This window comes from Drosophila guanche, unplaced genomic scaffold (assembly GCF_900245975.1).
Source record: "Drosophila guanche unplaced genomic scaffold, DGUA_6, whole genome shotgun sequence".
Classification (NCBI taxonomy): domain Eukaryota; kingdom Metazoa; phylum Arthropoda; class Insecta; order Diptera; family Drosophilidae; genus Drosophila; species Drosophila guanche.
In genome coordinates this window covers 2587031-2603901 of record NW_022995748.1, presented here as the reverse complement: position 1 = coordinate 2603901, position 16871 = coordinate 2587031, and positions in this window count along the sequence as shown.

Here is a 16871-nt window from a genome sequence, read left to right as displayed (position 1 = left end):
CATATGTTTGTACTTGAGTTCCCAAGTATGTCGTGCCCGTTGCGGTAGCTCCGCCTGCTCGCCGCTGATAATTCCTTATCGCAGGTGTGCAAAATTCCGCCGCTAACAAAAACTATCAGCGTAATTGTTTATTGGCTCTGTGGCTCTGTGGCTCTGTGGCGGACACGGCTACCGATGCACCCTCAATGTGCCCTCAACTTTCAGTGTGTGGACCACGAGCTCGGGCCCAACCACAGGCCCATGTGTCGAGGACTCGTAATTGCGTGCTAGTAATGCGATTTATATGCGAGATGCAAATGTCTGCGATGCAACTGGGTCTCGGTTTGCCAGCACCCAGCACCCAGCACCCAGCACCCAGCAGACAGGACCTAGGCGCCGGCACTCAATTCTCACATTTTGACAGCGCTTCTTGGACCATAAATTCGATTTTCGTTTCGTCGACATGGTTTCTCCCTGTTCCCTTCCGAAATGTTGCAATATTTGGCAATGTCTTCCTGTGCCAATTGCTTCATTCGAAATTAAGAATGGGCTTCCATCACACACACACACACACACACAAGGACATTAGCATAGACCAGAGAGAGAGGCGAAGAACAATTTTACGCGTTTATTTGGAAATTGTCTGGAAGAGGAAACGAAGGATCGAAGTTGGGGCCCAACTACCAAAAATACATGTCATCAGTTGAAGGAATTAAACTCGTAGATTGCCTTAGATTGGGGGATCTACATCTAATCCTTTTGCTTTTATTACCTCAATTAAGGCTTAACTGATCGTCCCAAAACAGAGCATGAGCTAATGCGCACAATCAACTTTTGTCCATAGTCGTTGAAGGTTTTTAAATCTTTTTGTGATTACCAGCTATTAATGTTATTTGTGCCTGCAATAATTTTCGCACAGTTCAGACGTTTACACGTTTTATAATTTGCAATGCTTTGATTCCTGTTTACTTATGGTTCCGATTGGGAACTCAAGGGGCAAGATATAAGAACCCGCCGTCAGTCATATAACTTTGATAAAGCTTCCAGAGCCACTCCACAGCTGCTCTACTGCCAAGTAAACAAATATCTCTTACTGGATATCGAAATAATTAGACGGTTAAAAGTTACATCAACTTTCTGCACATTATTGGATGACAATCGGGCACTCACGTGGTGCCTAGACAGAAATTTGTGTCAATGTCCAATGCGACATTTCATTCGTTGATTAGTCGGTCATTCGCCGATAGGCCCCTTCCTTCGCCAGCTGTATATTGTACAGACTTTATTGGTCAGCACAAAACCAACTGACATGAATGGCTTTTAAGCAGGAGGGAACTATGTAGGGGAAATACCAAATCAGTGCCCAATCAATGCTTTTTTTTTGGTCATGCTGAACAATCAATCGAGTTATTTACTGCCTAATTTTGAACTTTAATTCTTGTTTTATAGATATTCGCCAGAGGTAAGAACATTCCCCATATTGACTCATTGTAATTTCACAACGTTTTTATGATGGAAAAGCTGGAAAGTATACAAACTTTTTAGTTAGACTTGGATCCATCATAAGCCACTCCCCACCTAGAAGTGAGCAGTGGAAAAATGGAGCAGCCGAAGCCAGCATTCTGGGAGCTGCAAGCTACCACCAGCCATAAATAAGAGAGCATTTTTCTATTGCATTCTATATGCAAATCGGGTCGCAAAAACAATTCCGGTGTCATTGATCTTTGAGGGATTCGTCGTATTGGCGATTGCCAATAATAACTCATGCGAAAGTCCGTGCCCACAATCAGAAGCAAAAGGGGAAACACTCGAAGCCACATGAAATATGAAACGTATTGTAGCAATTTCCCCAATGACAGCAGCCAGACAAACGCAAAAACGCATATGTGACCGAATCTTTGAGATGTGGCCCGGAGCAGGAGCAGGAGCAGGAGCAGGAGCAGGAGCAGGAGCTGCGGATGCAGAAGCTTCCTTCGAATGATGCGATTTATTGCTGACGAATGCGTATTCAATTTTAAGGCATCCCAAAGATGATTTATACATTTAATATTATTTTGCGTGCCAAGGCTTCGGCTTTTGCAGCCGCTTAGCGGAAATGGGAAATCACTTGCAAGGGGGGGACCATATTGCCGGTTCCGGACTTGCATCTCATCCACTCCACTCCACTCACTTTTTACGATTCATGTTTGGGGCACAATTTCTTTCTCATCGTTCATATTTATGACTATGAGGTCGTAAAAAATTATGCTTTAATTTGATTATGGCGTTGAAAAGTATGTTTGTATTGGCTTTAAAAACTTATTGAGCGAACGCATGAGCGTGTCGCAGTCGTGATTTCATTTTTTCGGGCACTTTGTCGCTAATCTTATTCAAGCTGACTTGCCGATGAGGTCTCGAATGGGGGTGCTCTGGGGCGGTTCTGGGCTCAGAACTCTGTCAACTTTTGAGCTATGGCATTCAGAAATAAATAGCTGAATGACTTCTTTGGCCATTCTGATGAAATAAATTGCACACTCGCGATTGCGATTGACGGCTCTACGTTCCTGTTCCGTACACATTATCGGGACAAACGATTGCACTAAGCTACTTAGCTGTGAGTTTGAGTCAATCAAACGGCAACTAATTAATTTGCATTTGCATTTCTTTGGCATCGTTTTAAGCCAGCCCGCACCATCCCCAGCCAACCCAGTCGCCCTCGCTCCGTACCGTAATCCACTCATGGCATACTGCCACACACACACGCACACACACACGCACATGCACATAACTGTTATTTTGGAATGGCCGCCCTTTGTGTGAACATTAAAATCTTAATTTGAATATGTAACCGCTTGTCCATTCTATGGCACTTTTAATCCCCATTTGGCACAGGTGGCGTCAGCAGGTGGTGGAGCATTGTGTAGCCAACACTACTTGTAGTCCGTATGGGCAGCATCATGTTCATTTAAAAAGGTAATTTCGGCACCGAGCTTATTATGCTCATTAAGTCATCAGGCAGCGGCCGAACCGGCCCGGTCGCTTGCAGCCGGGAGAACATTATAAAGTGCACAGCATCCAGGCGACCGCAAACCGTGTGCATTCATTTGCCTCCGTTGTTTAGCCCACTTCCACTTCCACTTCCAGTTCCAGTTCCACTTCCAGTTGCACTCCAGTCTCTTCCGTATCTTTTTGGCCGGGGCCAGTACATTGAGCGTGAATTAATTTTTAATGATGTTGTGTGCGGCACGGTGAGAACAACTCCCATTTTGTTGCCGTTGCCGTTGCCGTTGCAGTGCGTGCCCTGTCCTGTCCTGTCCTGTCCTGCACCGGATGTGGGTCATTTCAAAAAAATTGTTTGCTTTAAATTGCATTTACGTTGGCCATGCGCTGACATGATTCACTATCCACCAGTCGCCCCCACCAGCCACAAGTGTATTTATATGCAGCGCCCTCGGTGCTGCTGGGATGCTTTTGATGTGGATGGAGCAGGTGGGCTCAACCACCAAGGCGTGTGGACCACGCAACCACGCACAACCGTGTCACAGATGCTGCTTGTTTAGCCATTAGCGAAGAGTAGGGATCCTGGCAAACAGAGCGAGTGGGTCAAATGCCTAATTAAAAATATTACTCTCCAAATGCTTTATGACACCTTCTCATTTCCTGGTGTTTAAAGTGCTTAATCCCTCAAAGACTCGACTTTAAAGCCTTATACCCATCTTGATCTGAGAATGCACTTAATTTGTTTGATCAACTTCTGTGTTAAACATTCCCTCGGCCGCACTGGCAAGCAATTAAGCGATTAATTCGCATTCATGCCACACAATCCCTCTCCTTTTCATATGACACATTGAGTATAAATCAAAAAGGGATTTTTATTGTGGCAGCCGCCGGCTATTGCCAACAGTTTGGCGGCCATATTATTGCACGGCTTTCTTTATGCCGCTACTCTTTTTGTTCTTCGGCTACTTTGCTGCACGGCGTTGATTCAATTGCAGCCACAAACACACAGGACACAGGACACAGGACACAGGACACGACACGACATGCCGCGGTCTCCTCGGCAAAAGGTTTATGCAAATGCAATAAATTACATTTTATTATGAAAATTTAAATGCTACAACCAGTGAGCTGAAGTGACAATAAAAAGGGGCTGTTAAAAATTCAATTAATTGTTATTTTATTTGTTTATTGTATTGCGATTATATCGGGGCTAGCGCGATATTAAAGCATGGAGTATTTTCGGGTTCAACCCGCACTTTGATTTATTGCAAATTTGCATTTATAATTAAATGTTGTGAAATATCGCTATTTGATTGTTTTATGTCTTTATTTTGTGGACTGCATCCCTCCAAGGAGCAGCTCTTACATGTGTTTCCAGCTAATTGCTAGCTGCATTCGAAAACAATCCCTTAACTCTGACCACAGACCCACCTGACAACTCAGTTGAAATTCCAGGAGAACGTTTTCACGGGTGTGTGCATTCCTTCATTTGGCTTGTCAGTTTCCACTCATTTATCACCGCTAAATGTCTCGTTTCTGTATGTATTTATGCCGCTCCATGGGTACAGCTTAGGGGAGTGAACCCCCCAGCCTCGGATGACAAGCTGGCGGAGCAAGATAAATTATTATTTTAATTGCATTTAAATTACACGTTGAGTTGAACTAGGGCGGACCTGTGTACCACGCAACATTCTACAAAAAGTCAAGGCTTGTACATTGCAGAATGGTGGCAGGATATGTGCTGGCTTGCTGCGGAGTGGATCTGCAGTGGTGTCCTGATGACCACCCGCTGCTAGATTACCAGTCACCCATGGCGAGGACACTTGAGCAGCTCTGGGGATTTATTGAGACACTTTTATGCTGAGCCTTCATTTATGAACACTCTCTCAATTGGGTATCGGAAAGTATTCACTGAAATTGGATAACTAGCAATTTTTATGAATTTATTCAGTGGGATTTCTGCACGATAAGTTTAAAATATTTTCAGCTTGTTTCTCTCATCATATTTTGCTATAAAATATCTTAAAATCAAGTGAGTGTATTCGGGGAACGATTCTGAGCGCTCTTAGTGCTCATTTGATATATGACGGCCCCTGAGAAGTCGCCCAGCCTCAAGCAACATTAATAAATGCTGGCAATACTTGGGTCCTTAAATCCCGATTCACCTGCGCCGTCCGTCTGCTGCTGCTCGTACTACACATTTTTTGTGTAATGTAATTGCCACCCGCGGCGACTTCAACTTTTGCGTACAGTCTCTTGGAGAGGCTGACTGCTTCTTTTTGGCCAAAAGTGAGGCGGCAATTTATATTCATGAGTCGTTGCGTTGCATGTACAAGTTGTTGGCGTTTCGGATGGTGCGGCTGGTGCCGCTTTCCCCCAGAGCATGCTTATTGTTATCCGTGAATTAACTTCTCTTATCGCGATGCCTGCCCCCTGCTCTGATTGTCGTGTCTGACTTGCGGTTTATGCTCGAATATTAAGCCCATTAGGGTCGTACGCAAAATGGCTTTAATTAAAGCTGTCTCTCGCTTTCTCTCTGCATAAGTCATCCACATTCATTCCACATCTCGTTCACGCAGGAAATAATTGCCAAAACATAAACTAGTTATAAATTATTAGCCCGAAATGTCGGACGACCGGAGCCAAAGCTCCAAATGACAACGGCAATCACAGAGGCAACAGGAACGGGGCTGCACATCCTGTCCAACAGTTGGCAGCAGAGACGACAAGCTCAAGATGTAATGGATAAGCACAGACACACTCTTGACTGGCATATTTTATAAGTCTGGGCTGGTCTGGCTGTGCGGTTGAAAACTGTAAACAAAACAAAACCCAAGCCACAGACTCACACGAGGACTTACGCTATTCCGGAAATGATGAGAAACAACGAACAGCCAATACACTTACTTGTGGGTATTTTAGAAGTGGTTTTTCGGGAGCGTGGATCGGCAGAAAGGGTTAAGATTGGTAGCTAGGGGAGATCGATATCGCTTAAGACAGCCCGGGACTAAGAACCGAACGTAATAGAGAAAGGCATCGACACAATAACTGGCTTTCGTGGCGCAAACGATGTCGACAGCAACGCATTAAAGCATCTTCATTGTCCTTGGCTGTGCTTGTGCGGAATATGAGCACGGGGATATCTGTGGAAGTTGTGTGAGTGTGTATGGAGCTTGTAAGCAGATAAAGTCATTTGCTTTGATATCTTTTACTAATTATTGCCAAAGCAAACCCTAAGCCAGTGTCTTCTCCTGCAGCAGCCGCAGCAGCAAGGGGCATAATAAATGACAACGATTCTCCAGCTAACTGTGGCTGCTTGAATCCTTTTTTCAGACCACAACATCCTTGCCCGTAGGAGGAGGAGACTCGGGGTATAACATTAACAGCATATTATACTTCTATGGATACTCGTACAAAACAAAAGCCAACGAAGCGTAGACCCAGACCCAGCCGGGCTGTGGGCCGTGGACTGTGGACTGTGTAGGGTTTTACAGGGCTGATGCGATTGAGTTTTCCCGCTGCTGAGTGAGAGGCTGCTGTTGTTTTTAAGGAAAGTGAAAAATATGATGAAATTAATTTTTGTGTGTTCAGCCTTTAGCGATTCCTGCTGAAAGGTTGAGCGGAGAGCCAGAACTCTTTCAGATTAAATTAAAGCCTGCTGAAACGTTGTCATTTATAATTTCGCACAATTGCCGCTAATCAAATTGTTGTTGCGAGGAAGAGGCTAAACCGGATTCCGCAAAGCTTACGCTCCCCGCACACAGAAAGGGATGTTTTTCGTAAGCTTTTTGCGGGCTTCCCTTTTTAATATGCCATAAAATCCAATGGCTGGCGGCGGGGAACTTCCCTGCTCTGCCTCTCTGCTTCTGGTCGTGGCAGGACCAGGCGATAAAGTAGACAAACCCCAAAACAGCACGCTGTGCCCCCATGCCCAATCCCCAGCCATTTATTGTACGAATCTATTAAGTGGAAATTTATTTAAGCAAAGCAAACAAGTCTGTGCCATAAAATGTTTCTCTTTTCTGTGCTGTTGTTGTCGCAGCGGCTGCTCCAGCTCGAGTGAGTCTATAAAAATATTAAAAAAAATAGGAAAAAGGCTTCAGCGGCAGCCAATAATGCCGAGGCGTTTCCACTTCGGGTGTATCTGCTCTATTTTGCAGTCGCTGATATTTTTATGGCTGTGGCGGCTTAGGTTTAGCAATTTTCTCTTCAACAATTCGACTTGATTCCCACTGAAATGTGCCCATGAAAGGAAAGTGGCAAGTGGATGATGGGTTCCCTTTTAAATGAAGCATAAATAGAAAACCAAGCAGACATTTTGGTCTAGCAGTTTAAGAAATCTCCCATCTTTGTAACTCTACTCTTTGTAAAACTTTAACATTTTCCCCCACCGCCACGACTCCACGCGGCCAGCGAGGTAATTTTCCCGGAAAAGGGGGACGGGACGACAAAAAGGACATCCACGGTCCCAGCCTGAAGCATGTAAGTGAGAAAGAGACAATTAAAAATCCATTAATTTGAGTAGCGGCAACCATGTAAAGCTACTTATATCGCCTCCCAGCCAACCCACCCACGCTCATACCCGAATGAAAATTTACATTACATTATACTCGCATTTAAATAAATTTTTGCAAAATTAAAACGCAATGCATGGACGAGGGCGCCCAGTCCTGTTCGGAGTCCTGGTCCAAGGCGAAACTTTGCGACACGAGAGCCTGCATAGAGCCGGTTGAGTGCCCGGGCGAGGCGAGCGTGAATGGGAGTCACTGTGTGCGAGTGCATTGTTGATGCATTGACCGTGCATGGCACTGAAATTATTTATGTGTCGCACATTTAACTTGCGCATTGCAAAATATATATTCTGCATTTACCGAGTGCACTTCCATCATTATCCACCGGGGGCCCACTCAGGATCCCAGCTGAAGCCCGACCGGATGCAGACACAAGAGCCCTGCCCTGCCCGGCCCTGCCCTGCCCTGCCCTGATCCTTGTATTGTTTTTGGGCTGGCACAATACAGCCTGCGGATTAAAATGCATGGGTTCATGAAGTGGTCATCTGTCATCTTTGCGGTAGGAAGAACTTCGCATGTTGACATTGTCGCAACAGTTTATACATATACACTCGTACACCCCTACAAAGAGGGCGTTCAGCTACGATGTCGGGTGCCTCAGTTTGTTATAATATTTCTGACAAGCCGCAAACGAGGTATGCCGAGTATGCTCACATCATGGAACATTTGAATAACTATTTTTAAATCATTTGAACAACATTCGGCCCTCAGTTTCGCTTTGTATAAAATGCAATTTTATTCCTGCGGATTGTAGAACATTTTCATAGTCGAACCCCCAGGTCCTACTCATTGTTATTTATATTGTTGCTATTTTGTTGGCTTTGGAGAAGCGGCTAAAAGGGTAACTGGGTAACGCAGTTCCCTTAAAAGCCGGATTAAATATGGCTTAAAAGTCAGTTGACACGAGTTTGCCATTTCTCGCTGACATCCTCCGGCACCTCGGCCTCATCCTTGCTTTGCCCAGAGGACACTCGTTTCTTATGGTGTGAGATAATCAAATATTTATGCAGAGACTGGCTCTGTGTGGAATGGTAAAATGAGGAGAAAGTCTTTTAGATGTCATTTAAATTAATTTGCAATGAAAAGATTATTTCAAATGAAGAATGATTCAATGTCTGTGTTAAATACATTCATGCATATATGTGAACCGACATGTGTCTCGGTATGAATCGTTGCTTTTCTATCTTATTTTTCAATTACCAAGTCCAGTTCCTGTATTCCTGATGGCTGCCAATTAATTCACTTTTAAATGCCCAAAAGGGAGGGCAGACAGCTGCCCAGACAGCCCTCATCTGGCCAATTATGAGCGGCCAGTCGGCAGGATATATTCCCAGAGAATATTCTCCCCTTTTGTATAATTGCCTGACTAGTTATTGATTTTTGCAAAATTAAAAATAGGAAAAAAAAAAACATCTCAACCTCAGCCTCAAAGGAAATTGCAAAAGGTTTCCCCCCTAGGCAGAGGGAGAGAGTCCGACTTTTTGCTTCATCATGACACGAGCCTGAAATGAACTTTTTGGGGAATGCTTGGAGTGAGCCAACCCCCCCCCTGATGTGTGAAGCACCGGAAATTAGCTTGATTAGATTGTCTGATGACTTCATTACGCTGCAGACGCCAAAAGCTGAGTGAAAGATGCTTTTTATCCCATTTTTAATCAATTAAAATACTCGTTGCTCGAAATGTAATACTGCTGCTTGCCCCAAAGTCAGTTTATTATGACTAAATATGCTGTCGAAATACCATTGCGATTGTGTAACAGCGTCCCCTAAAGTGATTTCAATGGCTTGCTAGTAATGTTGATTAGATTGACCTTTTGCCTGAAATCCTAAGCTGTTTTCCCTTGATACGCGAGCCAAATTCCCATCCATGACTTGTGAGCTATCCTTCAAGGCTTCAATCCAACATCTTCTCGGTGACCAGCTGCCCGGCTCCTCCGCTTGCTACGTCCGTGTTCATCCTGCATGTCACACAACTGTTGTATTACGTCCTGACATGCAACATGAATATTCACTTTGCACTTTGCGACCGCACTGCCTGCACTACGGGATTTGGGATACAGGTGTTTTGCTAGTCTGCCCCGGGTGCCGGCCGAGAAGGAAGGGCGATGGTGATGGCTACGAGGCTGATGTTGATGTTGTCCTGGTACCCAAATTTGCATCTTAATCTCTGCCGTCAGCGTCATTGCTGACAAGCAGCAGGAGCAGGAGTAGAAGCAAATCGCATGCTTACGCATGAGCTCGTGGTGGTCCTGTGTGCCTAGGCCCCTTGCTGATTGCTGTTTAGTTTTGCAATTTAAATCAGAGTTTCAGGTGCAATGCTCTCCCAGGGCGCATGCAGCGTGCTTGGTCCTTTAATTGGAATCCCCCCAAATTCCCCAAATGGCGTACTTATCACCCACAGCCTGAACCAGTCTCAGCCCAAAGCGTTAGACCCTCATAATGTTCTGGGAGGGCAGGGCTCCCCTCGATGGGTATGGGTCTGGCTAGTTAGCTTTTTGTTTCTGTTGGGGGAACGAAATCAAATGAAATGAAATGTAGATGCATATCCTCTTTTTTGTTCAACTAAAAGTCGTATCCTTATGTGTGCGCATGTAAATTGTATAAATGTGCGCATAAATTTTCGTAGGCAAAATTTGAAATTCCGATTTTCGACCAGATTGGTAAACGTAAACAATTTATGTAAGCAACCAAACTGAGCCGAACACATTGAAAATCTGGTCAGAAGTGTCCTCTGGCTTTGTTTTGCTAGCACTGCCCTTCCCTTCCACTCACTCCCGGGTATCATCGGCCAGCAGCGACACACAGACGACTGGGTGACTGGGGAAACGTGTAATTGTGTAACCCTTTCGATAATAGGACCCTTGAGTACCCTTGCCTTGCCCTGCCCTGCCTTGCCTTGCTTATGGTTATGGCCGCACAGACACCAAGAGACAAACAGGCTCGTCCCACCACTTGGCCATCACTTTTGCTTATCTTAAGTATTTTACTTATGTCCCTGCGAAATGTCCTGCTGTCCCATCTCCATGGCATGCTCAGGCGAGCAAAGTTTCAATGTTTGCATTTGCACATTTTCCATTCTCCAGGCCATTATGGTTGGGAGAGGAGCTGCCAGGCTGCCAGACTGCCAGGCCGGGGGCAAGGCTGTTTCTGTAAACTCTTTCGCCCCCAATATGGCTCAAGTTTCCCATGTTCGATTTGATTTATGGAGAAACTAACCATAAAAGTAATTTTTTTGGTTGCTTTTCGAGTGCTTTAAGGAATCCATTCCGCCGCCCCACTTGGACCACTTATTTGAAGGGTTTGTGTAGGGCAAAACAGGAAATAATCGTAATTGGAAACATCTTCTTTTCAGATCATCTGCATTCGGTCAAAGCTTGTGTCTGCCTCTGTGTGTGTGTTATATTTTTTTAGGCTGACTGGAATGCCCTAGATCTGTTGTCGGACTTGGACTTGGTTGAGGTTGAACAGCTTTACGTTCTCGACAATTTGCCATTAATTGAAAACAGATTTGCCGCTGAGATTGCATTGTCGACAGCCATCTGATTTCCGCACAAATTAATTATAACTGCCATTGTCATGGCCCAGACCTCGATTGGCAATGGCCCGTCGAAGGCTTGGTCTCCAGTAGGGTCTCTGAGAGGCAGCTGAGAGTCGAGCCCTGGCCGCACATTGATAAGGCCAATGCTGGCATTGTGTAATTCAATTTTATTGAGATTTATTCAACCATAAGTGCAGACTAGCGAAATGGAAGCGAAAGTGAAGTGCCATCCATCCATTTTCTCTTTCCTATTAAACGACACATTAAATTGCCCGTGTGCAATATTTTAGCTTCAACTAAATAAAAAATGTCATAAAACAAGCGTCGGACGGAAACGGATATGCCAGAGTGCCAGCGGAAATCTGGTTCTGGCGAAGAGGAAAACCTCGTGCGTGACATTATCCATTGAGCAGACACACATTTATCTGTCAGTTTTTGTAAGATGAATGAGCAGACATATGTTTGGTTTTATTTATGTGGCACAGTAGGTCCATTGTGCTGCTAATAAATGTTAATCATTTTAATATTTTAAACGTAGATTAGATAACCTGGCGCCTTGAACACAACAGGGATAATTGGTTGCATTTAGATCGAGAACTAAACGAAGCTGCGATACGATACACATGCAAATACAGGCTATGATTAAGAGTGCAGTTTGCATTAAAGCAGGTAGCCCGATTTAATTGGCTAATACTGCCAGTCGGTCCCGAGCAGCCAGTGCTGTTTGAGGAGTCTAAAGCGAGCCAAACAAATTAGTTTTATGTTTAGTGTTATGCAAATAAAATTATCGTTCAGCCTGACACTTTTGGAGCGTTGAATGAAATGGATAAAATGCTCGAGTAGACAGCTGGATGGATTGATGGCTCTACACATTGATTTGTTTGCCAGCAGCCGTTCATCTCTCCACTCCCTCGGCCTCATCGGAGTGCCATTTCAATTATTTTGTTTTCGCAAAGCAGCAAAGCAGCTGTGTATTTTCTGCTGAAATGTATGCACTCGTGTGAGTTAGTATCTGTGTGAGGTTTTAATTAAAAATTGATTTAGCGAAATTTGCATAAATTATGCACCGCTCGACGGTAAGCCAGCAAAACATGCACCGCGCCGCGCCGCTCAAAGCCGGTCTGCATTCGTGTCTGTGTCAATAAATTAGAAAAGATTAATTGGAAATTATATAAATATATCCACGGACCGGACCGGCCACAATAAACGTTTGTTCTTTTATCTGCTCTGCATTACTATTGCAATAATTAAAGATTTATCGAGAATATTTAATGCATTTATGTAGAAATTTATCTAACACGTGACAATACAATTAAAAGCCAGCCTCAGAAAATTAGTTTAAAATTTGAACACAGTACTTACGGCATGGCCACATTGTTCTTAATTTAATTTAATTAACCTGGATCTATATTCCTGGAGCGTGAATTTCTGTGATTTGCTCAAGGAAAAAGTCCGTCAGTTCGGTAATGTAAACTTAAATAAAACTTAAATTTAATTGCAAAATTTCATTTACAATGAGAAAATATTTGCAGACCATTTGCCATCCTGCGTAAAAGTGTTTGTTTTTTATCCACTGCTCGAGGTTTGTTGGTGTTTTTATTTTTCCCGTTCAGGCAAACATAACCTGTGGCTCTTTATGCCAAAACACTGGACCACACCCTTCCGACTCGCACAACTCCCACTCGCAAGTGGCTGCATGGAAATGGACTTTGTTAGTTTCTGCCACTTTGGTATTTTGCTCGGCACAAGCAAACTTTACGTTCATCGATGGCAAATCCAATTTAAAATCAAATTTCCCTCCTCGGCTAGCCAGGGAGTTGGTGGGGAGCGGAAACTTTCAACATTTCTTCAAGTGCAAATTAAATAAAATCGCAAAGTGGCAGCAAAAATGTAGTCCATGGACGTCCTGCTCATCTGCTCTATCCCTCTGCCTATCCCGTTTGGCTCCCCATCCAGTCTCTCTCCGGTGGCTGTTGTTGGTTGGAGCTGATAGTCTGTGATTGATTTTAATCGCCTCAAGTGATTTCACTAAACGATTCAACTTGGGAATTGGTTACTTTGCATTGTGTCCGTGTGGAGGATGTCTGCACAGGCGTGGGTGTATTTTTGCATACATATATGTGTATAGGTATGTGTGTGGCGCTTTCGGCCATTCTGGTTTGTTCATCGAACAACATTTGCCAACTGTCCGCCACACGTTTGCTCACATCAAATGTTGAACAGCGCCCCGGAAGGACTGTTGGTATATGGGTTAAAGGTGGCCTAGCTCGAGCAGTCGAGTTTTGTTGGGTGTTTGCTCTCTTAACAATTCCATAAAATTCAATTTAAATGCACACTCTCTCGCCCTCAATATGCAAATAAGTTCGAAGCGCAACAATTGCACTTAGCCTTCAGCTAGTTTCGTTCTGGTTGGGCTCAGCCTTGGATTGACACTCTTTCGCTGTGCATTACATTTGGCTCTGCGAACAAGTCTTTGAAATAGGCCAACAAAATCTAAAACTGCATTCAAGCTTGCTGCATAAGTTGCACAAAGTTTTCTGCCACAATTTGACTTTATGTGTTTGGCGGTGGAAAACTAAAGCTCTAAGAAACTTCGAAAGAGGCAACCAGCCACAACAAACAGGCAAGAAAAAAGCTATGTTAATCATACCGACTCTAAAACGCCCGCCACTCAGAGTTATGACAGTTTTTCGCCACTAAGTAGACATCAAACAAGCACCTGGAACACTTATTTGCCGTGTTTTTGCCGAATAGAAAGAGAAAACGGATTTGTTTTCAATTCATTAACCAGACTAGACTTCGACTTTCGGGTGAGAAAAGGTTGCACACGGTTCGAGATGATCCTGTTTCAAGTGCAACGCTGGGCCGTGTAATCCCCCTTGAACCTTCGGCATCCGTAAGGTTGCCACGGCAAAGGAGTGGAAATGTGCCATAACATGGATTACTAGCCCGTTCCAGTTGCAGCTTCAAAACCGCTAAGCGCTCAGCCAAAGTTTTCATTAAAGTGGCTCCAGCTTGTTGCCTGCTTTTTGTTGCTTCTCTTCCCGACTTTTGGGCTTTGCCAGTCACAGCTTAAGCTGTGCCTTGGATTGGAAATGGATCGGATGGAGGCAAACTGTGGGCTAGCTTTGATGGAGGTAATTACTTGCGACACTGACATGGCCTGAACAAACGCGAAACTCTTCAGGCTCGAAGAGGCTCTCTTCGGGCTCTTCAGATAAAACATGAAAATAATATGTAACAAATATGTAACATATATGTATGAATTTACATAAATTCATTTGTGTTACATAATTGTACAGCAGAAAATGACTTATTTCGAAATTTAATTAACGTTCGAAAGCACACAGAAAACGATTGACTTTCATACTCTCTGCGCTCTTTCCGCACCCTGTTTCAGTATGCAGTGGAAAAAATAGAAATAAAGTTTAAAATTTGCTCCCATTTCATGTCCGGCTGCCAAGCGGAGGACAGCTATCCTTGACATTTTTCCAGCAGCGCAGCCATTTGCACTGCGATTTCGCCTCGTTTCGGTTTCGGTTTGGGTTTCGGTTTGTTCCTTTTTGGACGCTTTGTTTTATGAATTATCAGAGCGCTCATTACCAGCACTTAATGGGCGGCTCTGGGGCAAAGAGGCGTGGCAGTGACACTGCGCCTTGAGTTTGCTTTATGCCGACGCTGTGTCCATGGCAGGCGCACTGAATGGCACTCGCTCTCTATGGCCTATAGAGGATTATTTGACATTGATGCGTTGACTTGTTGAACTGAGCGGCTGAGCGGATACCAGCTGCTGGTTGAGCTCAACACACACCAAGTCACGCGTTTTTAAATTACATTGCACTCTGCTCAGCTAATCAATAAATGCAATTGGCATTAACTTTCTGGGCGCAACTTTTTTGGTGCAGCTCGGTGTGTTGCGCTCTTGCGGAACTATTTTTCAATTTTGGCTTGTGGAAAAGTTTGTGTTCCTCCAGCTGCCGCGGAAAGTAATGCAACATCCATTAAAATGGACGACAGCAGCAGCAGCTGAGGCAAGGCAGTTGCAAAATCAGATGCTGTAGCACGTTTAGCAGGGTGCAACTATCGATTGCAAATATCACCAATTGTACGAATAAACGGGAGTCATGGGGCCTTCACTTGCACTCGCTCGAGTGCGGCTCCATTTTGCGGCTGGCTGTGGATCCGCGCGACTCGAAGGGAGACTGATAGATCCGAAAGCAATCAAAACTCGTACTTCCCCTGGATCAGAGAATGTGCAGGCAGCCATTGCTGGATGCTAAAACCAAACACACCAAAAAGGAAGAGCTGCATAAACTGAAAAAAAACTGAAAAACAGGCAGCAGGTGCCTGGCGCTAAAGTGCCAACTTATGCCACAAAAATGCTTGAATATAATGGACGTTGTGGGAAGCATGAAGAATGGCTGGAGGGTGGGCGGATGGATGGTTGGTTGGTTGGTTGGTTGGTGGGCGGACACGGGCATGCCAAGACGTCGACGTCGACGTCATGCAAAAGTGGAACGAGAGCTGCTGCGTTGGCATTAAGTGGCATGTGGAAGCGGCTACAAGGACGCTGATAATGATGGAAAAATTCCCTGGGCACATACACATTGCATACATTGCTGCGTTGGCTTTGCCCATCGCTCAGCACCCCCCGGCTGGAGCCGCTGGAGGAGTCAACTAGTTGATACTTAGCTAAATGCTAGTTGGGGGAACGTTTACTTCACTGCATAGATCCCACAGAATCAACACCACATAGCGTATACCCGTAATGCCTTAATACCCCGCACTCGACACACATAAAATTGCACTGGCAGCCGCAAGACAGTGACAAAAAGGCACTTGCCGACCTTCCTCCTGGCCCAGTGCAAGCGCCTGCACCTGCACCTGCACCAGGTCCTGACAAGGCAGGGGGAGGAGGCAACAGTGGGCAGAGCAGTGGACGGAAAACGAAATCGACCTTGACTGACAGCTTGACATGAACTCGGCTGCTCTCTGCGTTGTTGCTCTTTGCTGTGCTTCACACCGGGATCCAACATCGGGCTCATTATTTTCGCTTTAGCTGGACAGAAGGCAGCCAGATGCAGTCAGGTGGAGTGGGTCGGACCTGGGGGGGGGAGGGGGGGAATGTAAATGGTTTTGCTCTTTAAAGCCGACAAACCGCAAAGAGCTGGGCGGGTATCCGGCTCTGGTTCTTTGCCCAGCCAGCTCCCTAGTAAGTAACTCTGGCTTACCGACTGTCCTTTGGCTCGTTACCAGAATTTTGGTCACTTTTCCAAAGCTCTTTGCTGCGTGTTCAAAATGCATAAGCCAGCAGGTAGATTTACCAGCCAGCATAGCATAATTACATGTTATTCAGGTATAAATCAAAGGGCATGGCGGAAAGTTGGGATCACTGCCGCAGCGGCAGTTAGTTGATAAAATATAGACTCGGGCAAGCTCTGTAATTACCATACTTAAGGGTGATAATGACAGCATTGGTGGGCATTGTATTGGTCCAATACAATTCAATTTATTCAAGATAACCACATCCAAGTGCCGATTTTAACGATTTTATTCTATGTACAAGTCCTGTAGCTGTTTTTTACATATTTATCATAGTTTCTTGACACTCGTAAAGTGTATGCAAAAATAGATCTGTAAGTTAAGCTATTAATATTTGTACGATTATTCGGCAGTATCGCTTCAGCTGTAGTTGTTCTTTGTGACTTTTATTTACCACAAACAAAGTCTCCCCAATGGTCTTGCCGTTTAAAGTAGGCAACTTTGTGAGTCTGTGGACGTGCGATAAGTTGCTGGGAAATAGC